Source organism: Pantherophis guttatus, chromosome 4 (assembly GCF_059756535.1).
Source record: "Pantherophis guttatus breed Tessera chromosome 4, ASM5975653v1, whole genome shotgun sequence".
Lineage (NCBI taxonomy): Eukaryota > Metazoa > Chordata > Lepidosauria > Squamata > Colubridae > Pantherophis > Pantherophis guttatus.
Window position 1 is genome coordinate 84,997,240 of NC_142066.1, and position 25,317 is coordinate 85,022,556.

The 25,317-nt window shown below is 43.9% G+C and overlaps 1 protein-coding gene across 3 annotated transcripts in view; it reads left to right on the top strand.

The window, feature by feature from the left end:
• PDE1C (phosphodiesterase 1C) overlaps positions 1-25,317 on the top strand; it is a 1,150,117-nt gene that overhangs the window by 203,089 nt on the left and 921,711 nt on the right. The gene's annotated exons all lie outside the window — the stretch shown is intronic.

Genomic DNA, 25,317 nt, shown 5'->3' on the forward strand with positions numbered 1-25,317 from the left:
AATATGCCCAAACATTTGGAAATGGGGGACAACATGATTCCTGTGTTCATCTCTTGCATAGAAAGCTTGGCCATGCCAGCTTCAGAGTTTTGCAAAAGATGCAGCAGTTTGGAGAATGGTTAAATTTAAGGCATACTTGGACTGTGCAGTATGTAATTCATCGAAGTCCAAGGTATTCTCCTGTGTGCTGCTTGGAGAGTTAAAGCATGGGTTCAATTTGTCTGATTGGCCAGAGACTGAGTTGGAAAAACTTTGGCCATGCCTCCTCCTCTTGGCTGAGCCTCAGTTTTTTCAACTCAGTCAGATAGAGAGACTTGTTTTGAGTTGGCTCTTCAAATAAAATTAAATAAAATTAGGAAGAATTGGTTATATATTATTGATTAAACCCCCCAAAACAGAACCTCTTTAAATTGCGACTTGGAGTGGCTAGACGGAGTGTGGAGAGTGAGTCAGCACTGTGGGCTCTGCTGGACTAGCGATCGGAATGCTACTGAAGTGGCATTGCCACATGGCCATTGCCCGATTTTGTGCGGCGGAGGTGGCAGAGCTATAGGTGGCCATCGCTGGTGCTGGGAGGACTAAGGCTTCGGTTTCTACTTCTTTTTTTTATTTTATTAAAAAGTTTTACAAAAAAGAAAAATCTTTTTTTTCAAATATTTCCCCTTCCCCCCTCCCTTCCTTCCCCTAAGCTAAGCTAACTAACTACAGATTCCTATCCCCCCTCGACACTTTAACTCGCCTTTTACTTAACTAAATATACATACTCTTAACTTTTCTATTCATTCATAAGCTATTTCATACTTTGATATTTGTTTTGAATATAATCAATCCATCTTCTTCATTCTGGTATATATTTTTCTTGTGAATGATCTTTCAAATATGCTAAAATTTTTGCATTTCTGCCAAATTTGCCACTTTTAATGTCCATTCTTCAATAGTAGGCAATTCTTCCTTCTTCCAGTATTGCGCCACCAAAAGTCTAGCTGCAGTTATTAAATTTAAAATCAATTTAGTCTCTATAACCGTACAATTTGTGATTATATCCAACAAAAACAATTGTGGAGTAAACTTTATCTTCTTTTTAAGAATCTTTTGGATAATCCACCATATTTTAATCCAAAATGCTTTAACTTTTTTACAAGTCCACCATATGTGATAATAAGTAGCATCATCACAATCACATCTCCAGCACTTAGATTGCAAATTCGGATACATACAAGCCAACTTTTTAGGATCTAAATGCCATCTGTAAAACATTTTATAAAAATTTTCTCTTAAATTTTGTGCTTGCGTAAATTTTACATTTCTAACCCATATTTTTTCCCAAGTTTCCATCATTATTGGTTCCTGAATGTTTTGTGCCCATTTTATCATGCAATCCTTAACTAATTCCGTTTCTGAGTCTATTTCTATCAATATATTATATAGTCTTTTTATATGCATTTGACCTTGATCTCTAATTTGTTTTACCAAATTTTTCTCCTTCTGCATGATACCAATTCTCTAGTCTTCTTTCATCTAGCTTGCAACTGTCCATACTGAAACCAAGTTTGAATTATTTTTTCTTCTTTTAATGCCTTTATAGATTTTAACTGCAATATACCCCCTTCCATTTTAAGAAGCTCTTTATAGTAATCACTTCTTGCTTTTGTTCTACATGTCAGCATCTCAGCGCTGACATAGAAAAGGGAGGATGAAGCCTGAACTTTTGCCTGCTAAATCCCTTTGAAGATTCGGTCTCTTTGGAGATGAGGAGGGGGGAAACATTCCTGTGAACTGATGGGAAAAGGAATCAGGAGAGTGACTTGGAAGATAGCCAATGAGAAGCAGAGAATTGGGGATCGGAAAGGGAGGGATTGGGGGGCAAAGGTCAGTATTGACCGCAAAGAGCCAGGATCCGGTTGCTGTGCTCGAATAAAGAGAAAATTTCCTTAAAGATTGGCAGTTTGGAAGTTCATTTATTTTGAGATAGCATCGAAACCTGACAGGCGGTCAATACTGACCTTTGCCCCCCAATCCCTCCCTTTCCGATCCCCAATTCTCTGCTTCTCATTGGCTGTCTTCCAATTTCCCGTCAGTTCACAGGAATGTTTCCCCCCTCCTCATCTCCAAGGAGACCAAATCTTCAAAGGGATTTAGCAGGCAAAAGTTCAGGCTTCATCCTCCCTTTTCTATGTCAGCGCTGACATCCGGCCCCTGTCCCTTCACTCTCCCCGTGAGGCCTGCACGAGATGAACATTCAAGTTGACCACCTTATAGCTAAATTCCATGCGGATCACCCGGACAAGCCAGGGGGTAGGTGGGACATACCCTCGGATGGGGTAAGGTACTAAACTTGTTGTTTGTCTTGCTCAGGCCTCACGGAGAGAGTGAAGGGAGAGGGGATGGATGTCAGCATCTCAGCATGACATAGAAAAGGGAAGATGAAGCCTGAACTTTTGCCTGCTAAATCCCTTTGAAGACTCGGTCTCCTTGGAGATGAGGAGGGGGGAAACATTCCTGTGAACTGATGGGAAAAGGAATCAGGAGAGTGACTTGGAAGATAGCCAATGAGAAGCAGAGAATTGGGGATCAGAAAGGGAGGGATTGGGGGTCAAAGGTCAGTATTGACCTCGAAGAGCCAGGATCTGGTTGCTGTGCTCGAATAAAGAGAAAATTTCCTTAAAGATTGGCAGTTTGGAAGTTCATTTATTTTGAGATAGCATCGAAACCTGACACTACACTTATATTCTCTATCGCTTGTCTGGGTATTGCCCATATAGGTATCTTATAATTTAAGTTATATTGATACTTCTTCCAAACTCGTAACAAGGCATTCCTTAATATATGGCTTTTAAAGGTCTTATCCACCTTTTTGTCATATAATAAATAAGCATGCCAGCCATATAACAAATCATATCCTTCTATATTCAATATTCTTTCTTCTGTTGAATTAATCCAGTCACCAATTATTGTTAAGACAGCTGCTTCATAGTATAATCTTAGATTAGGCATTTTAGGACCTCCTCTTTCACGTATATCTTGCATTATTTTTTACTTTATTCTCGGTCTTTTCCCTGCCCAAACAAAATTATTAATACCCTTCTGCCATTCCCTCAAATTATCATCTTTCTTAAGTATTGGTATTATTTGAAACAAAAATAAAAACCTAGGTAAAACATTCATTTTTATTGCTGCTATTCTCCCCAACAGAGATAATTGTAATTTCCACCAAATCTCCATCTCTTTCTGTATTTTTTGCCATAGCAAAAATAATTATATATATATAATTATTTTTATATAATTTTACATTTGAGGCTGTAATATATACCCCTAAATATTTAACTTTTTTAAATATTTCAAATCCTGTTAGTCTTTCTAGTTCTTCTTTTTGCTTTACTGTCATATTTTTAGCTATTATCTTTGTTTTTTGTTTATTTATTTTAAATCCAGACATTTGACCGTATTGGATAATTATATCCAGTAAGCCTGTAACTGATTGTACTGGTTGGGTTAAAGTAACAACCAAGTCATCCGCAAATGCTCTTAATCTATAATCATGATGTCTAATTTTAATTCCTTTTATTTTATTTGACCCTCGTATTTTATTCAGTAGTGGTTCCAAAGTTAAAATAAACAATAATGATGATAAGGGGCATCCCTGTCTTGTTCCTTTCTCAATTTTAAAAGTTTCTGTTAAACCACCATTAATTATTATTTGTGCTGTTTGTCTCTGATATATTGCCCTAATAGATTGTGTAAAGTATTCTCCAAACTGCATCTTTTCTATTATTTTCAATAAAAATTGCCAATTCAATTGGTCAAATGACTTCTCCGCATTCAAAAAGATAAGCGCTGCAGAGACTTGGTTGTTCCTTTCCAAATATTCCAATAAGTTTACAATTTGTCTTACATTACATTTCATTTGTCTCCCACTTATAAATCCAGATTGGTCATTATGAATCATTTGTTGCATAATTATCATTAATCTATTTGCTAGTATTTTAGCAAAAATCTTATAATCAGTATTTAAAAGCGATATTGGCCTATAATTCTTAGGTTGACTATGATCTTGGTCCTCCTTTGGAATCAATGAAATAAAAGTTGTTCTCCAAGAAGGGGGTACATCTCCTCCGGCTTGGATCTTCTGAAATAGTTCCTTAAGCGGTTCTACCATTTCTAACTGCAAATTTTTATAATAAACAGCTGTCAATCCATCTGTGCCTGGAGCTTTACCCCACTTCAACTGTTTAATTGCTAAAATAATTTCCTCTGACGTTATTGGTCGGTTCAATCCTTCCCTCTGCTCTGGTGTAATTACAGGAATATTCTCCTCCTGTAAATATCTGTCTATGTCTTTACCTTGAATTGTATCACTAGCATATAACTTTGTATAGAATTCTAAAAAAGCTTTTTTAATCATATTTTGTTGATATACTTCTTTACCTTTGAATTCTATCTTCTCTATAGTACATAGCTTTTGTTTCTTCCTTAACAAGTAGGCTAACCATCTACCTGGTTTATTTGCATTATAAAAAGTATTATGTTTAGCATATTGTAAATTAGTTGCCACTTGGTCTGCCATCAACATATTAAACTGCCCTCGTAACAAATTTATGGTTTCCTTTATTTTCTTATCTGTTGGATTCAGTATGAGTGCCTGCTCTTTCATTTTTATTTCCTCTTTTAAATCCCTCCATTTTTTTCTTGTCTACATCTATATTTATTATTTAAATGTATTAAGGTTCCTCTCATATATGCTTTACTTGCATCCCAGACCATTTCCATAGGTGTACCTTTGTTCATATTCATAACAAAAAATTGTTTCATTTGTTTTTTACATTCTTTCACATTTTCCTCATATCTAAACAAATTTTCATTTAACCACCAAGACCTTCTAGGTCCCTTTTCCTGCTCTAATTCCATCCACATCGGACTATGATCAGATAAAATTCTTGAACATATCTTTGTCTTCTTTACCCTAGGAAAAAAATCATTAGTAATCAATATAAAATCAATCCTGGAAAGGGATTGATGTATGTCAGAAAAGAAAGTAAAATCCTTTTCTTCCGGATTTCGTTCTTGCCAAATATCTCTCAATGTCGAGTGTCAGCCATTCCCTCGACACATGATCCCGGGGACTGTGACAAGCCAGAAGAACAGAGACACGGTGAAGGGGGGTGTTGTAGCATTTAGCAGGGCACGGTGATATCAGGTGGTGGACGGTATGGGGAATCTGGGGACAGGGTCAATAAAACGATGTTAAAGGAAGCAAACGCCATTCAATATGAGGGACAGTGAGACCCGGAAGTAACTGGCGATCCACAGCGAACCCGAATGAGTAAATAGCGCGGTTACTTTAAATGCACAATTGAGCAAGGGCGGGGCGCTTGGGGGCGTTCTATACAGCTGGATAAGCGGAGGAATCGGGTGTCTCCAACTTTGTTTTTCATCAGAAAACTTCAGCGCTTACTGTATGACCACCATGTAAGCTATGATTAAACCGGATAGCTTCACCTTTGAGTGTGTGCGTGTGGTGTTTGTTCGGCGGAGCACAGGTGGTTCCAGATTTAGGCAGTCTTGCACGTTTTTGGATATTTTGAAGTAATCCTTTTTTGTCTTTTTGAGTGTCCAGTACTCCATTCCAATCACCCATTAATATACATGATTTATAATCCCATTGTATTATTTCAGTATGCAAAAACTTGTAGAATTTTTCTTGCTGTTGATTGGGAGCATATACTCCAATTAAAATAGAGGGGTTTTCTTCCCCTCTATTAAAAGTTCAATTGCAATATATCTTCTTTGAGCATCTGCCTCAATTAATTTGGCTGTTAAATCTGTCCTTAGGTATATAACTATACCTTTTTTGTTCTCTGGGGCAGATGCAACAAAGTGTGTTCCCAATCTTGAATTTATCAAATATTTTTGATCTGTCACTCTAATATATGTTTCTTGCAGACAAATTACATCATTTTAAAACTGTTTCAGATAGTGAAATATTTTCTTTCTCTTTTGTGGTGAATTTAAACCATTGACATTCCAAGTCAAAAATTTAATTGCCATTCTTGGCACCTTGAAGCTTTAAAAGGGCCAGCTGAAGATCCTCCTGCACCTTTCTCTTCGGCCTTGCCCCCCCCCCTGCTTCTGTTTTTCTAGCTTCTTGAGCTTTCATTTGAGTTTGCTGAATCTTTAAATCTTGTTCTTTTCACTTTGCTGCTGCACGGGTCTGCCTTTGTTCTTGTGGTTCTTCTCTTTTTTCTGCTGCTTCCAAAGGTTGAACAGTACCAAAAAGTTGCAATACATCTTCTTCAATAAGCAAGGTCTCTCCTGCAGCTTGTGGCTGTTTACTTTCCTTCTGTCCCTGTATTGCCAGCTCTTCTTTTCTTCTCCTCATTTCCTGAGATGGTGGGCATCCAGCCTTTAATACATTAGTATAAAAATCTCTTGCCTTCCAAATTGTGTTAAGGCGATACCTTTCTCCCATATAATTCACCACCAGTCCAGCTGGAACATCCCATCTAAACTGAATCTGTTGATTTCTAAGTTCATCCACCAAGAAAGCAAACTCCTTTCTGCTTCTCAACATTTTTGGGGTAATTTCTTTCAGCACTAAAACCTCTTGTCCTGCAATTTGAAGTTTATTTTTATAGAAAGCTTGTAAAATTTCATTTTGGGTCCTCCTCGTTGTAAAGTAAATCACAATGTCTCTTGGCAATTGATTCTGTCTGGCAAACCAGGAATTAACACAATATATTTTGTCAATTTGCAATGAGAGATCTGCTTGTTGCTCCCCAATTATCTTTGCAAAAGCCTCTGCAAAGATCTCTCTCAAGTTCTCTCGATTGTGTTTTCTCAAACCTCTTACTCTCAGGGCAAATTCTATCACTCTATACTGTAACATCACCACTTCATCGTCTGCCCTATCCACCTTGGTCTGAATTTCATCCATTTTATTTTCCAAATTCAAATTGGACTGATTAATTTCTTCTACTCTTTCATCCTACAATTCAATGTGTTTTGCCAGATCCTGAAATACCATTACTATGTCTTCTCTTATTTCTTTATTCCAAATTTGTATAACTTCTTTAATTTCAGCCATTTCTTCAGACACTCCCTTAATTTTCCCCTCTAAAAAAGAGGTTTGTTGCTTCAAAGAGTCCTGCAGAGTTTCCTGTAGAACTTCCAAAGTCAATATTTGTGGGCTTGAAGTAGACAAAGATTGTAGTTTTGATGGTTGTGCTGGTGATCCTCCAGCACTTTTAAAGCCAGATTTTATTTGCTTAGAAGCCATTTTTAGCTTTCAATTTATACTTCCTACAGCCACCAAATCAATAAATGCAAATATTTTAAAATCTTTTTTAAGTATTACAGTTTATTTAAAGTCCAAACTGTAGCCTTTCCACTTTAAATCTTTCTTTCTTTGTTGTAGAACCCAGTAATCTTAAACAGCCTTAGAAGCGCTAATGATGTTAACTATCACTTTCACTATAACTTTCACTTTCATGCCCTATTACAGTTCAGGCACCATTTTTGCTTTCATTTTAAAAGTCTTAGAAGGAAGAAATTATAGACACAGAGTTAAAGTTCAGTATTTGCAGTTGCTAGGACTCCTGTTTTTGTTCTGCCTGCTTTGAGCTTATTTTGAATCTGAATGTTGATTGCAGGTGTGGTCGCGGCGTCTTGTTCTGCTTGAAGCAGAAAAGCCTCAGATTCAGAGCTCAGCCAGACTACCAGAGAGCTCTCACCCTCCAAGCCCCAGAATTGCTCCTAGGGCTTTGGGGATGCTCTACCTTGGTCTGGCTGCTCGCCTTCCTCTCTTCTCCCGAGGGGAAGGTTTCCAAGCTGCCAAACAGCTGATTTGCGCTGTCTTGGTGGTTTTAACGAAATCGCGGGGCTGACAGTCTGAAAGGAGCGTCTGTCAGCTCCTGCGGTGCCACCAGAAGTCCCGGTTTCTCCTTCTTTTTTGGCGACGAGGGAGCTGTGGCTCAGCGAGGAGCGTACTGATCAGAAGGCTGATAGCCGCCATTTTGTGGGTGGTGGCCATTTTGTTTTCAGCTTTTCAGCAGCTACTATAGGAGGATCGGACAGCCTGGCAGCAATCTCATCAAGTAGCCTCCCTTACAAGGCCAGGACATCGCTGAGGAGCCGTTTTAAGTGCAAGTAAACCATGTTGCTGGTTTCTATGCGCTAATTGTGGCGTTTGTGGCCATGTTGCCAGTCTTGTACCTTTTCTAGCACGTGAGATGCTTTTATTGCTGCTGCTGCTACTGCTGCAGTTGCTGCTTTGCAGGTTTTACACGCTAACAAGCTGTGTTGCCAGCTTGGCGTGCTTTCTGGAGGTTTGGCCTGCATAGTGAGTAAATTGTCTAGGCTTGCCTAGAATTTCTTCTCTCCACAGCTACTTTGACTATTCTAACTTAGTACTCTGATACAATTATGGCAAACACTAGTGATTCAGAGGGGTCTTCCCCCAGTCAGCATCGGGCAGGGTGTTCTGTGCCTAACAAGCCTAGATTATGTTCTAGCAAGCCTTCTACTAGTACCCAAGCCAAGCATTCCAAATCATCCTCTGCAGCAACTGAGAAGGATGCTCAAAGAAGGCAAAAAGCCTGAGAGAAGCATTTTGCAAAGGCTCAGGAACAGGCAGGGGCTCCTAAATCCCCAGAACCTTCTGGGAGTCAGAGTGGGCCTAATAATACCTTAACTCCAGGGTTGCAACCACAACTTGTGCAGGAGGATCAGCCTAACTGGTCTCCTAATGTACCTCAGGAGTCTCAGGGGTTTCTTGCTGTTCCTTCCCAGGAAGGGATTGATCAAAACCCTATTTTGTCTGCTTCAGGTTCATTACATGTGCCTGGCATCAGGCATTCTGCTCCATCTGCCACTTTTACGCCCACAGCAGCTGGGTTCTGCCCTGAGAAGGCGGCAGATCAAGGGTTGTCTGCAGAATTGTGTTATGCTATAGTGCAAATGATTACCCAAGGCATTCATGAGGTGCTTGCACAGAGATGGTTGATGGCTCCCCTACATCCAGGACCTTCTAGGTCTGAATCTCTGCATCACCTTTCACATAGAGATAGAAGTTATCTTGAGGAATCGCATTATGCCCCTCCATCAGTTCACAGCGAGGCCTCGCTGGAAGGAGAGGAGAAATTAGGGGATTTTGAATTTTCAGATGATGAAGGGGTTTCCCCAGTTAAACCCATCTATTCTGGTTTGTTCCATCCCAATCTTGTTAAGACTTTATTACTTAAGCCAAAGCGACAACTAACATGGGGCGGATGGAGAGTTCTACTGTAGATCCTATGGAGTCTCAGGATCTTTGTGCTAGTGTCTTTACAGAGCAGGTTACTACTCAAGAAGTTATTCCTTCACCAATTTTTTTTTGTTGATGTCGTTCAAAGACAATGGGATTAACCTGCTTCGGTCCCCGCACCTAGTGGCATGGATAAGAAAATGTATACAGCTGAAAAGGAGCTTGAGGAGCTCCTTCAGATTCTGGCTGTAGATGCCCCTTTGGCCAATTTGGCTTCTGCAGCTATTCTCCCTTCTGATACTGCCAAAGGGTTGAGAACTGAGGATAGGAAAGCGGACTTATCTGCCCGCAAAACTCACCAGGCAGCAGCTTGGGCAATTAGATCTGCTACAGCAGCTTCCTTCTTTTCCAGAACATCACTCTTATGGTTGAAACAGACGCAAGCTGACATGAGGTCCAATTGGCGATTGGCTGCGTCTCTTTTTAAGGATTGTCAGCTGTTTGAGGAGGTGTTAGATCCTATCCTAGTAGAGGGTAAGGATAAATGGAAGGTCCTACTTCAGGTTGCTAGGAGAATAGACAGAAGATCTACTCCCTACTACCACACTACCATAGGCAGCCCTTTCAGAATTCTGAGGTGGGTTTCTCCGCCTTGCATGGACAGGACACAAGACAGGTCAACCTTTCAAGACAGATCTCGACAGCCATAATCCAGACGACCCTATAGGTGCACTGGTGGGTGGCCTTACTGCCATTCAAAATGACTCATGGGCTCAGATCCCTATTGGCAGCAGGTTAAGAATGTTTGTCAACCAGTGGAGGAATACCAGTTTGTCGACCAGTGGAGGGATACAGATGCGTGGGCCTTGCAAACTGTAAATCTTGGACTAACCCTGGAATTTTCTTCCAGCCCCCCACGATGATTCATTCAATGTCCCATACCCAGAGATACCACCAAGAAGGCTATGATGGAGACCGAGATTCAGCATTTGCTGGACATCAAGGCCATAAAGCCGGTGCCAGTGGGGCAGAGAGGTTTGGGGTTTTATTCTGTACTTTTTCTAGTTCCTAAGAGTTTGGGTGGCCAAAGGGCTATTTTGAACCTGAATGAACTCAATGTTAATATAAAATACAAAAAGTTCAAGCTGCAATCCTTTCATACAATCCTGGGTTGCCTCAGACAGGGAGATCTTTTAACATCAATAGATCTCAAAGAGGCTTACCTCCATGTCCCCATCAGGCTGTCCCACAGGAGATTCCTCAGATTTGCATTTGCCACTGGCAATACCGGGCGCTCCCCTTCAGCCTCTCCTCATACATACAAGGGCCTTACAATGGGTCCTTCTGCCCAGTCAGAGTTCAGGGCACAGCAACTCACTGTGCAGGGTCAGGGTGCTTCAATGAGTCCTTCATTTCCTGAACTGGTGGAAGTCAGATGCCATGGAGAGGGGATGTCTATTTTGCGACCCTCCCAGACTGGTGCTAACATCAGATGCCAGCCTCTTCGGCTGGAGTGCCAACCTGAATTCCAATGAAACACAAGGGCGGTGGTCTCAGCAGGATCTGATCAATGACATCAATTGGCTGGAGCTGAGAGCAGCTCATCTGGCACTTCACCATTTTCAAACTGAGTTGTCAAATCAACACGTGCTTTTGTTGATGGACAATGTCACCGTCAAGGTGCATGTCAACAGGCAGGGAGGCACTCATTCCAAGATCCTCATGCATGAAGTGAGGGAGTTGTGTCTCTGGGTGGAGCAACATCTGCAGTCATTGCGTGTGGAACACATTGCCGGGACATCCAACTCCAAGGTGGACTGGTTGAGCAGAACAACAATTGACCAGTCCGAGTGGTGGCTCCACCCAGACATCTTCCACCTCATAACAGTTTGCTTCAGGACTCTGGTCCTGGACTTATTTGCCAGTCCACAGAACACTCAACTGCCCCAGTTTTTCTCCCAGTCCTGGACACCAGCAGCCAAGGGAATCAACACCCTTTGTTGCCCGTGACCAGCCGAACTGTTGTATGCCTTCCCTCCCATTCCTCTGATCCAGAGGGTAATCAGGAAGAACTTGCAAGAAGGAGCGGAGGTGTTGTTAGTGGCATTTCATTGGCCATGGTGTCCATGGTTCGCAGATCTGATGTCACTGTCCATTTCACATCCCTGGATAATACCACCACACAGGATCTCCCTCAGCCAAGGGGCCCTACAACATCCAGACCCTCAGTGGCTTAAGTTGGCCATTTGGCATTTGAACAGGAGGTCCTCCGGAAAGGACACTTTTCAACCAAAGTAATTTCCACCATTCTTGCTTCCAGGAAAGCATCAACAATTAGGATTTATGATACCACCTGGGCATCATTCTGTCGCTGATGCACCAAGGAGAACCTAGTTCCTACAACTGCGACAGTTCCACAGGTCTTGGATTTCCTGCAACGGGGTCTGCAGAAAGGGTTGTCCACCAATACATTCTGTTGGCAAATTGTGGCCTTGGCGACCATCTTACCAGGCAATGGAACACTTCCTCTTTCTCAACATCCAAAGGTCCACAGCTATTTGAAAGGAGCTGTCAACCTGTTACCCCCAACAGTCCACAGATACCCGACCTGGGATCTGTCTGTGGTTTTATAGGCACTCACATTGCCACCCTTTGAGCCCTTAAGGACTGCCACTCTCAGACTGTTCACATTTAAAGTTGCCTTCTTAGTTGCGATTACATCTGCACACAGGATATCTGAGCTGGCAGCTCTTTCGGTGTGCCAGGATTTGTGCATCTTTAACCTGGACAGGGTCATTCTTTGTTTAGACCTGACATTTGTGCCAAAGATAAATACAGGACACAGGAAGTTATTCTACCAGACTTCTGTCCCAATCCGAGACATCTGAGTGAAAAAAGCTGGCATACTTTAGATGTGTGCAGGGCTCTTAAGAGATACATTAAATGTACAGCTTCCTTCCGATGAACGGAATCTTTGTTCGTATCATTCCAGCTCACGTCTATGGGGAAGAAAGTGTCACCATCCACCATTGAACGTTGGCTCAAGGTTTATATTGCATTAGCTTATGAACAACAGGCCTATCCCATGCCACGCTGCATCACGGCACATTCTACTTGAAGTGCGGCCACCACAGTGGCCTGGGCTACACAAACCTCGATTCTGGAAATTTGCAGGGCAGCCACTTGGGCTTCTCCTTCTCCATTCATTAGGAATTACAAACTGGACCAGTACGCTTCTGCGGAAGCAGCGTTCGGGAGACATGTATTACAGAGAGTCCTGCCAGATGAGGGGACCCTGGACCAATCTGTCTCCCACCCAACAACAATTTAGCTTGGTTATATCCCATGCTTGGACTCTCCAAGCAGCCCATAGGAGAAGGAATGTTGGACTTACCTTGAATGTTCTTTCTATGTGCACTGTAGGAGAGTCCAATCCCACCCTGGGTTGTTCTGGTCTGGGGTCCAGGAGTGGTTGATTCTTCGGATGGACTGTGTCTTCTCCAGTTCCTGGTCTTAGTTGAAAAAACTGAGGCTTTGCCACAAGGTTGCAGGGCTGTAGGATGTAAATGGGTGTACAAAAAGGAAAATGGAAATGGAAAAATATACATTATGATGAGGTATTCATGCCAACTGTGAAGAGTGAAAGCATAAGGTTGGGACTAGCATTGGCAGCGGCATATGGCCATAAAATTTGGCATTTTGATATAACCACAGCATTCCTCAATGCAGAATTAGAGGACAAAATTTATATGGTTCAAGCACCAGGGTATGAAAGCAAAAGGCCTAATACTATATAAATTGAACAAGGCCATTTATGGGCTGAAGCAGTCAGCCAGCAAGTGGAATATATGTTTAGATATGGCATTTAAGGGTCTTGGGTTCAAGAGTTGCAAGGCAGATGGTTGCATATATACTGGAAAGTTAAAAGGTGGAGTGCATCATGGGAAGAACATTAAGTTATTCAGTTTTATGTCTATTCCAGTCATGAAGTTAGGAGTGTTAGTGTGTGAGAGAGTTCATGAATTGGAATAGACATGGTAAGAAGTCAACTAATGGGGACTGTTTGGTGACCCAGACAGCTTGGATCCTGAGCATGGCTTAGGTTCACTGATCTGTATATATATATGAACTCCTATTTATTATATAGATAATAAACCTATTTATTTATGCCAATAAACACACTTGCATAATAAAAGGGGGTTAGCTGGCATGGGAAATAAGCTGTATGTCCCAGCTAGGAAAAGGCTGAGAACTATGCAAGCTTTTCACGACTCCAAATTAGCTGGTCACTTTGGTTTTGTAAAAACATTATATTTACTGAAACTTCTGGTAGCCCTCATTAAAAAGGACATAGAAAGTTATGTAGCAAGCTGCCTCATTTGCGCTACTGCTAAATGCAGGCAGGGGGAAACACCCGGTCTAATGTAGCAGGTGGCCGACCCTTCAGCACCATGGAGAGAGATCTCCATGGAGTTCAATGTTGAATTGCCCAAGAGTTCTGGAAACACAGTGATCTGAGTTGTCACAGATCTTTTCTCAAAATAGGTTCATTTCAGCCAGAAGATCCCTACGACTAAAGCCTTGGCTAAACTGTTTTCGGTCCACATTTACCACTTGCATGGGCCCCCACGACATATTATTTCGGACAGGGGGGTCCAATTCATGTCCAAGTTCTGGAAAGCTTTTTTGAATCTACTTGAGCCCGAGCAGGGACTTAGTTCTAGTCATGATCGGCAGACAAACAGGACCACGTAACGAACGAACTCAATTCTGGAACAGCACCTGCACTGTTTTATTAATTACCATCAGGACAACTGGACCGAACTACTGCCTTTTGCAGAAGTAGCCTATAATAATGCAGTTCATGCTAGCACAGGTTTTACCCCTTTCAGAGTGGCCACAGGGGAAGAATTTAATGCTATGCCTGAGTTACCCTCACATGAACCTGATATACCCTCCTTGAAACAGTAGATCAGTCATTTGCAAACCATTTGGCCAGTGGTCCGCAAAGCCTTGAATGAAGCCAAGGCTGCCTATAAAGCACAAGCAGACAAGACATGACCTGAACCTAAACCTTATAATGTGGGGGACAAAGTTTACCTTTCCACTAAGTTTCTAAAATCTTTGCAGCAGTCTAACAAGTTGGGTCCTAAATATATTGGACTTTCCCCATAGTTCGTATCATTAACCCTGTCATGGTGAAATTACAACTCCCTAAGTCATTATGGCAAGTCCACCCCGTTTTCCATTGTAGTTTATTGAAGCCTGAAGTCACCTCTGGTCTTCGTCCAGCTACTACCCCTGTTCCGCACCCTATTATGGTAGAGGGTCAACAACATTTTGAGGTTCAAGAAATTCTTGACTCTAGGAAATTCCACAGAGCCACTCAGTACCTGGTTGCTTGGAAACACCTCCCCTTCGCACACAATGAATGGGTTCATAAAAAATATGTGCATGCCCCTAAATTTGTACATATATTTCACCAATTGTACCCTGGTAAACCTTGTTGATTTTATGTTTCTTTTGTTTCCCCTTCCCTCTTTTATTTTCTTTCAGATGGACTTCCCCTTTTTCTGGGTGGGGGGAGTCAGGTCCCAGATATTTCTACAGGGATGCTGGTATTTTGGTGGGAGGAAGGGGGGGAATGGAGTGGTCTGTATATGAAGTTTCTGTTTCTGTTTCCTGCATTACTGTGCTAATCTCTATATGAAGTTTCTGTTTCTTGCATTATTGTGTTAATCTCTATATGAAGTCTCTGCTTCTGTTTCCCTGAAATGATGTAGTGTGGGAAGGATTTGGTTAGCATTGCTTTATATAGCTGATTTTAAATGAGAAGCTTCAGTTCTTACCTAGATCGTTTGTTATCACAAACCTTCCAATAAACACTCCTTTTGTTTATTGTAAAGGAACCACTGCAGTTTCAAGAGTTATGCTTTCCTGGGAAGATTGGAGAGGCAAGACCTTAAGATTATTTGCGATTTCTTCATCTGAACTCAACAACAACAAAAAGCACAGAAAATGCCAGCCATCTTTGCTCATGCTTTCAAACTGGTCAATTGCTGCATGTCCTGCCCCATAGCTGCAGTTTCCATGAATTAACTTTCCATTCACAAAAAGAAATCCTAACAAATCTATTGCCTTCTCCTCAAGCACACACATATAGATCAGGGAGCTATATGGCCATTGTAATTACTATTCCTGAGATGCTTGTAAGGGAAGAACAACTGCTAAAATATTAATGAGAATATTAAAAAGCTTCCAAAACTTTGTATTCAGTACAATGCTAGAACTTTGTTGTAGGACAAATTTTGAAAATAGCATTATAACAAACTTTGTGAATGTTATTTTCCAGCAAACTCTATCAGAGAAACAGGCTAGCCAAATTGCATTGGAGGAATTTTTCCAAAAGGGTAGCATATTATTAAGCAAGATAATTTGAGGGAAGGGAAGGGAAGGGAAGGGAAGGGAAAAGGTTGTAGGCCAGTGATGGTGAGCCTTTTCGGCACTCAGTGCTGAAAAGTCACACAGAAACATCACGCATGTGCACGCACGCTCATTGGGGCCATGCTCTGGAAAAGCTGAACTTCCAGGTTCTAGCGTGCATGCGCCCCTAACAATCATCATGCAATCAACAAGGTGTGTGTGTCAGCCAAATCTCAGCATAATAGCAGCAGAGCAAAATTGAAACAGAATTGATGCAAATTTTTGGAATGATCCACTTAGTGATGGTGACCCACTTAGCATTTAGGGAGGAGAAACTGAAAAAGAGCAAGAAAAGGAGTCAGGAGAAGATGATGACTTCGATATGAAGCAAGTGAGGGTTGAAACACAAGAGCAGTCAATGCCACACAGGTTAGAGTGATGGAATAAGGGGATTCCACCTGACAGGTATTCTGCTAATGAAATTTGGGTGAGGACAAAAGTGAAGCCTGTGATCAAGAGATATATCAGTCAGCAATAAGGAGCTTGCTATTTCAGTGGTGGGTTCCTCTTGGTTCGGCCTGGTTCGACCAAGCCAGTAGCGGTGATGATAGGATGTCACCGAACCAGTTCTCTTTGTTCGGGAGCTGGGTCCTCCAGCCTTCCCCCTGCGTTATTCTTACCTTTTATTTGGCCCCGCCCCCAATCTATTTGCTGCCTCCCGAGTCCCAGCTGATCGGCTAGAAGAAAAAAAACTGTTTAAACTCTTGCCATGGTGCTTCAAAGGGCCGCCCTACAGCTGATCAGTCTTAAAAGTCAGTGTGGTGGTAGACCAGTGTGCTCGAAAAACAAATGGGTAGACTGGTGCCTCCAAAAACAAATGAGTAGACCGGTGCCTCCAAAAACAAATGACTGGACCGGTGCCTCCAGAAACAAATGGGTAGACCGGAACGCTCCAAGAACAAATGGGTAGACCGGTACAGCTCTGCAAGCAGTTAAAAGCCTGGTAGACCAGTACCCCTGCTAAATCGCAAAGAATTGTCACATGACCATCAAACCACACCCACAAAATAAGCCACACCCACAGAACCTGTAGTAAAAAAAATTTAGAACCCACCCCTGTGCTATATGTATCACAGTGGTCCAGACCAGACATAGCTTGTGCAGTAAGCATCTTGAGTTGTTTTACTGCTGCACTAATGCAATTGCATTGGATGGGTGTAAAAAGGATTTCAGGTATTTGATGGGAACTGTGAACTTGGGTCTTCAAATACAGGTCTCTGAATATTAAGTTATTCAGTTTTATATCTATTCCAGTCATAAAAATAGGAGTGTCAGTGTGTAAGAAATTATGAGCTGGGATAGCCATAACAACAAGTCAGCCAATGGGAACTGTTTGATGACTGAGAGCCATGTCAGATAGCTTGGAGCCTGGGTGTGGCTTAGCTTGACTGATCTGTATGTGTACGTATGTGTGTGTGTGTATATATGTATATATATATATATATATATATATATATATATATATATATATATATATATATATATATATATATATATATGTATATATGTTTTTCTTTCTTTTTCATAGGTTTTAGGTGTATTTCTCTTTAGCCAGGTTCTAGGCCTTTTTTTCCCCAGTAGCCAGCAGGTGCTTGCTGGTGCTTGCTGGCTGCTGAAAAAAAAAACAAAAAAAAACACCCTAGAAACTAGTGGATTGGGATTTCACTGAACTAGGGCTGCATAAAAATCTTGGTTTATGTAGGAAGAACCTGGCATATATATATATATATATATATATATATATATATATATATATGTATATGTATATGTATATGTATATGTATATGTATATGTATATGTATATGTATATGTATATGTATATGTATATGTATGTATATGTATGTATGTATGTATATGTATATATAATCTTCTCAAGTTTTCGTGGGTGTGTGTATGTAAAAAGTTAAAATCTCGGGTATTTTCCCGCATCATTAAAAGTCTGTTAGTTAAAATACTTAAAATCCTGGCAGACTGCAAAGCTCGCGATTGCATCAGAACCATGAAACAGGGGCACAGGCTGATAGCTGAATACACTGAAGAGTTCCGAGATCTTGCCTGCAGAGTGGACTGGCCAGAAGACATCCTAATGAGCTGGTTCAAAGACAGCCTGAATGATGACCTCTACCATGCCTGCCTGGCTCGAGGGGCCCCAGACTGCCTGCATGACTGGAACTTCTTGGCTGGAGATTGACATGACCAGAAACCAGTACTGAGGGGAAGAGCCTGGAAGAGATCCCCATCCCAGGGGAAGTGAGAACCATTCAAGCTGCAAACCCCTGAGATCATCTGCCTGCTTCAAATGTGGGAAGGAGGCGCACAATGCAGCTCAGTCTCATTCAAAAACTCCCACTCAAAAGCCAGAACGGCTGTCCGGAGGAAAGTCCATGAAAAGCCCTGAGAAAAAGACACTGCACTGAGAAGTAGAGAGGCCACAGAATCTTTGCCCCCTCGCAAAATTGGGGGAAGGAACTCTGGCATCACCTGGGGAGGAACTGGGCATGTCTGAGAGCAGCCCTGAAGATGACCCACTAGTAAGCGAACCAATTGAACCATTCACCCTGCCCCTAAGACTATTTGTCCCGGGCTAGGGGGAGTGAAAATTTCAGCTCTCCTGAACTCAGGGTGCACCCGGTGTTTGATTAGCCCAACCCTGGTGGGAAAATTGGGCATATGCTTGCAGAAACTAAAAAACCCCATCACATTCTGCCAGTTAGATGGGTCAATTGCAGGGGTGGGGAAAGCTATTTTTGTCACAGAATCGCTAGACATAGCAATGGGGACTAATGATGAGAGACCCACTTTCATTGTGACACCTGGAATGGAATGGCCACTAGTCCTGGGACTCACCTGGCTAAGGAAATGGAACCCCAGAGTAAACTGGCAGCAGGGAATCCTAAGGTTCCAATGAGGAGTGACCAGACCAGATGGCCGAAGGGAGGAACTGGGAGGAAATCCAAACAAAGAAACAGCTGTGGCCAGGAGAGCCACACCAATGCAAGGCATTCCCAGGAAATATAAGGATTTAGCTGAAGTATTCAGTGAAGAGGGTTCTGACGAGACACCACTACCACCATCCCACAGACTACATCATTGCGATCCTCCCAGGCACTAAATTACCAAAGCCCACGATGTATCGCATGTTCCCCAGAGAACTCAAGGAATTGAGGATCTTCATAGATAAGAACCTGGCTAGGGGATTCATCGAACCAACACGAAAAATTGCCACCCCAGTGTTATTCAGAAAAGAAAGATGGGTCTTTGCACTTATGCATGGACTTTAGAAACTTGAACACTGTAAGCATACAGAACGTGTATCCCCTTCCCCTCATGAAGGACATGTTAGCCCACCTATCCAAGGGGAAAATCTTTTCAAAACTGGACCTAAGAGAGGCTTACTACCAAATCAGGATTAAGGAAAGGGATGAATGGAAAACAGCTTTTAACACTGCCTTGGGCTGTTACCAATTCACAGTGTTTCTGTTTGGACTGCAAGGAGCTCCTGCTGTGTTCATGCAACTCATAAATGAGGTGCTCCATGAGCACTTATACAAAGGGGTTCTGGTGTATTTAGACATTTTAATATACACTGAAACAAAAACTGAGCACGTAAAACTTATCCGGGCAGTTGTAAACAAGCTCTGCACTGCTAAGCTTTATGCAAAACTGTCTAAATGGGAGTTCAAGAATAAAATAGGCTACCAGGGATACTGGATATCCCACGAGGGCATGGAGATGGACCCAGAGAAAGTACAAGCAGTGATTGACTGGGCCCCTTGCATGCGCAAGCAACTTCAGAGTTTCCTGGGGTTTGCAAACTTCTAGCAACAATTTATCCTGGCTTTCACACAAATTGCACTCCCCATCATTAATATTTTGAAAACAGAAAACAAGCCAAAGCCGAGGCAACCTTAAACTGGACTATGGCATGCCAGGTGGCATTCGAGAAATTGAAACAATTATTCTCAGTTGAGCCAATCTTGAAGCACCCAGATCCAGAAAAACCTTTCATCATACAGACAGATACCAGCAATGTGGCTGTTGGAGCAATCCTACTCCAAGAAAATGAACAGGGCCAACTACAACCATGCACGTACACCTCTAAAAAGCTAACAGACACTGAAGAGAGATGGGCCATCTGAGAGAAAGAGGCATATGCAGTGCGATGGGCTCTCTTAGAGGGTGTCAGGTGTGCCTCTTTTCAGTACTCAAGAAAGAAAAACCCCAACTCCATTTTCATAGAGAAAGGTACTTTTACTGAGTATGAACTGAATGCAACCAAAGAAAAGCAAGGTCTGAAGCAATAGGCATGAAAATTACATATAGAAAGCATCCCTAAAACCCTTCTCCCAACTGTCCAGTCAGGATTATCCAATCCATATTCCCCCCAGGGGTCATGTGAGGTGCAGTGTCCAATGGTGCCATCCTCCTGGTATGCCACAATGGTTGACCTTGAGTAGTTATCAGCTTCAAAGAAAATGCTGAAGAAAACTTTCTCTTCTCTTCTCCACCAGCTCACTTCCCCCTCCCAGACATTAAACAGCTCCCCCCTCCCCCCCGTTACAATGGCAGCCGAGCAAGCAAGCAATGAAAAAGCGGAGGCTGACATTCGGCCCTCCTGCAGAAGAGACATTACTCCTACAAGAAAAACAGAATAAGGGAAAATAGATAATTACAGAACCAGGAACATGACTATAGCACCAAGATTAAGATTTATTAGGATATTTGGAATAAAATAATTGCAGCTGTTTTGGAGCCTGAACATCTCACTTATTTATCCATTCAGCTGGAGCTAATGGGAAATGTTTTCAAGCCACCAAGTACTGCACCTTACCACGATGTTTCCTGGAATCCAATATTTCTTTGACTTCAAAATGCTGTTCCCCTTCAATGAGTATGGGGACAGGAGGAAGTTCTTGGTCTGGATGCAAAGGGGACGAATGCTCTGGTTTCAGCAGGCTGACATGAAACACCGGATGAATCCTTCGCAAGGTTTTGGGCAACTCTAATTGCACTGTAACTGGGTTTATTTATTTTTTTTATTTATTTTTTTATTATTTTGAATTTGTATACCGCCCTTCTGCCAGAGGACTCAGGGCGGTGAACAGCCAAATAAAAACATCAATTACAAATATTAAAATACAGTTAAAAATATATATATAGATTTGGCCCCATTAATTAAAACGATAAACAAAACAATTAAAAACACTTAAAAAGAATTAGGCCAGCCTGGCTTGTTGGAAAAAGAAGGTTTTAAGGGCTCAGTGGACGGCACTGAGGTCATGGATTCTCCTTATCTCTGGGGGCAACTGATTCCAGAGGGTGGGTGCCCCACAGAGAAGGCCCTCCCCCTGGGGGTCACCAGCCTGCATTGTTTGGCTGATGGCACCCCGAGGAGGCCCTCTCTGTGGGAGCACACGGTTCGATGGGAGGTCGTCGGTGGCAGTAGGCGGTCTCGAAGATAGCTAGGCCCTATGCCATGGAGTGCTTTAAAGGTGATAACCAACACCTTGAAGCGCACCCGGAAGACCACCGGGAGCCAGTGCAGTTCACGCAGGAGCAGTGTTACATGGGACCGCCACGCTGCTCCCGTCACTACCCGCGCTGCTGCATTCTGGACCAGTTGGAGCCTCCGGGTGCTCTTCAAGGGGAGCCCCATGTAGAGAGCGTTGCAGTAATCAAGGCGAGAGGTTACGAGGGCATGAGTGACTGTGCACAGGGAATCCCGATCAAGAAAGGGCCGCAACTGGCGGATCAGGCGAACCTGATAAAAGGTCCCCCTGGTTACAGCTGTCAGATGTTCCTCCAAGGACAGCTGCCTGTCCAGGAGGACTCCCAGATTGCGAGCCCTCTCTGTGGGGGCCAAAGACTTGCCCCCAGTAGTCAGTGATGGAGTCAACTGACTATATCGGGATGCCGGGAACCACAGCCACTCAGTCTTGGAAGGGTTGAGTTGAGCCTGTTCCTCCCCATCCAGATCCGTACAGCCTCCAGGCACTGGGACATCACTTCAAGGGCATCGTTGGGGTGGCCTGGGGTGGAGATGTACAGCTGAGTGTCATCAGCGTACTGATGGTATCTCACCCCAAAGCCACGGATGATCTCGCCCAGCGGCTTCACATAAATGTTGAACAGGAGGGGCGAGAGGACCGACCCCTGAGGCACTCCACATATAAGAGGCCTCGAGGTCGACCTCTGCCCCGCTGCCAACATGAACTGCGACCGGTTAGAGAGAAAGGAGGAGAACCACCGTAACACGGTGCCCCCCATCCCCAACTCTTCCAACCGGTGCAGCATGATACCATGGCCGATGGTATCAAAAGCCGCTGAGAGGTCTAACAGGACCAGAACAGAGGAGCAACCCCTGTCCCGAGCCCTCCAGAGATCATCAACCAACGCGACCAATGCCGTTTCCGTGCTGTGTCCAGGCCTGAAACCAGACTGGAACGGATCCAGATAGGATGTTTCCTCCAGGAATTGCGGAAACTGTCGCGCGACCACACTCTCAACAACCTTCGCCAGAAAGCGAAGGTTGGAGACAGGACGGTAGTTGGCCAATATTGCCGGATCCAGGGACGGCTTCTTGAGGAGAGGCCTCACCACCGCCTCTTTCAAGGCCACGGGGAAGTGACCCTCACTCAACGAAGTGTTGATAACACCCTGGAGCCAGCCTCGTGTAACCTCCCGGGAGGCCAGTACCAACCAGGAGGGACACGGGTCCAGTAAACATGTGGCCGCACTAAGTCTCCCCAAAATCCTGTCCACATCACCGGGAGTCACAGCATCAAACTCCTCCCAGATAACATTCTCAAGACTATTCCTCGTCACCCTGCCCTGATCTATCCAGTCAGAGTCCAAGTCCCCCCGGATCTGAGCGATTTTGTCATGCAGGTATTGTCCGAAATCCTCCGCCCTGCCTTCCAAGGGATCCTCCCGCGCTCCCAGGTGGAGCAGGGAGCAGGTTACCCTGAACAGGGCAGCCGGACGATTCCCTGATGACGCAATAGAGGCGGAAAAGTAATTAAACTTTGCCGTCTTTATCGCCACTAGGTAGGTCTTAATATGTGACCTTACCAGTGTTCGGTCAGATTCAGCGCGACTGGCCCTCCAACCGCTCTCTAGGCATCTTTTCCGGCATTTCATCTCCCTCAGCTCCTCGGTGAACCAAGGAGCTGCAAGGGATCGACACCGGGTCAGAGGCCGCAAAGGCACAACTCGATCCAAGGCCCCACCAGCCGCCCGATCCCAGGCAGCTACCAGGTCCTCGGCCGAGTCGTGTGCCAGATCATCAGGAATTGGCCCAAGCTCTGTCTGGAACCTATCAGGATCCATCAGGCGCCTGGGGCGGACTAATAATAATAATAATAATAATAATAATAATAATAATAATAATAATAATAATAATAATAATAATTTTATTTCTATACCGCCCTTCTCCCGAAGGACTCAGGGCGGTGTACAGCCTATTTAAAAACACAGAAACAAAACAACAATTAAAATTTAAAATCATTAAATAATTAGGCTCCAATTAAAATCCCAGAAATTTAAAATACCCCAATTTAAAACGTTATGTTAATAGCCCGGCCTGGCGGAACAACAGGGTCTTCAGAGCGCAGCGAAACACCCGGAGGTCAGAGATCTTACGTATTTCCGGGGGCAGTTCATTCCACAGGGCTGGGGCTCCCACAGAGAAGGCCCTCCCCCTGGGTGTCGCCAGCCGACATAACTTGGCCGATGGCACCCTGAGGAGACCCTCTCTGTGGGAGCGGACTGGTCGGTGGGAGGCTATTGGTGGCAGAAGTCGGTCTCGAAGGTACCCGGGTCCTATGCCATGGAGTGCTTTAAAGGTGGTAACCAACACCTTGAATCACACCCGGAAGACCACTGGGAGCCAGTGCAGCTCGCGCAGGAGGGGTGTCACGTGGGCGCAATGAGTTGCACCCATAACCACCCGCGCGGCCGCATTCTGGACCAGTTGGAGCCTCTGAGTGCTCTTCAAGGGGAGCCCCATGTAGAGAGCATTACAATAGTCCAATATTGGACTATGCATTACAATAGTCCATCTAATTGGGTCCACCTCCCTGCGGCGGGGTGTAGCGGTACGAAGGTCCAGACGAAGGAGTGAGTGATTTGACCATGACAAGGGTTCCATGTCTATATCCCCTATAACAAGATCACTCAACCACTGGCCAGAGACAAAAATCAAGTCTAGAGTGTGTCCCCCCCCCCATGAGTGGGGCCATGAACTAACTGGGTCAGGTCCATGGCTGTCATGGAGGCCATGAACTCCCGAGTCATCCCAGACGTTTCACCAACGGATGGCAAGTTGAAATCACCCATGACCATAAGCCTGGGTGTATCAACTGCCACCGTGGCTATGACGTCGAGTAGCTCAGGCAGGGCTGCTGCCACGCGGCAGGGAGCCAGGTACGCAAGCAGCAAGCCCATCTGGACCCCATGACCCCATCTCACGAAGAGGGACTCACATCCGGCAATCTGAGGCACAGTGGTCTCCCTCGAACCAAGACCTTCTTTAATAATAACCGCCACCCCCCGCCCCTCCCCTGGGCTCTTGGTTGATGGTATGCTCTGAAACCTGGTGGGCACATCTCGACCAGAGGGACTCCTCCCTCCTGGCCCAACCAGGTCTCCGTAATACCTGCCAGGTCCGCTCCCCCCTCCTGGATAAGATCGTGAATGAGGGGGGGCTTATTTACCACAGACCTAGCGTTGCACAACATCAGCCGCAGGCCCAGGTCCTGAGTATCTAAGCCACCTAGTATCCGAGGGGAGCCTTGGGGGCTGGGGCGCGCAATTGCTCTCAAACAGCGAGTGCGCGTCCCCAACACATGGGGACGATAGGAAAAGGACCCACGTATTTGGGCCCAAGTTTTTTCGACTTTTGGGTAGTTTGCAAGTACTTGGTGGAAAGGAAAACCTTATCTCCTACCTTACAATTCCAACCCTGAAGTCTTTTCTTATCAGCTTGGACTTTATGAGCTTGGTGAGTCTCGTCCAGGGCCTTACGTGTTACTGACCAAATACCATGTAGCTGTTCAATCCATTCAGCCAAAGAAGGTATCTGTGGGTTCTCCTGAGGTAACTCCGAGATGGGCACAAAATCTTGGCCAGAGGCTACCTCAAAGGGGGTAAACCCAGTACTGCTGTTTATAGAGTTATTATAGGTGACCTCTGCAAATGGCAGCAAGTCTGCCCAGTTATCTTGCTGATAGTTTATGTAACATCTAAGGTATTGTTCTAACACCGAGTTAGTTCTCTCACAAGCCTCATTGGTCTAAGGGTGGTGGGCGGAGCTTAACCCCTGGGTGGAGCTTAACAACCCTAGGAACTTTTTCCAAAAGTGGGAGGTGAACCGGACCCCTCTGTCCAAAATTATTCGCTCTGGAGCCCCGTGTAATCTGTACACATGTTGGACAAATAACTTTGCAAGAGTTTTAGCCGAAGGGATCGTGGGACATGGGACAAAATGCACTTGTTTAGAAAACAAATCAGTAACCACCCAAATGACTGTATTCCCTCCACTCGTCAGTTTTTTGTCCTCCCCTCTCTTCCCTTGTTGATTGGAGCGTATGCGCAAC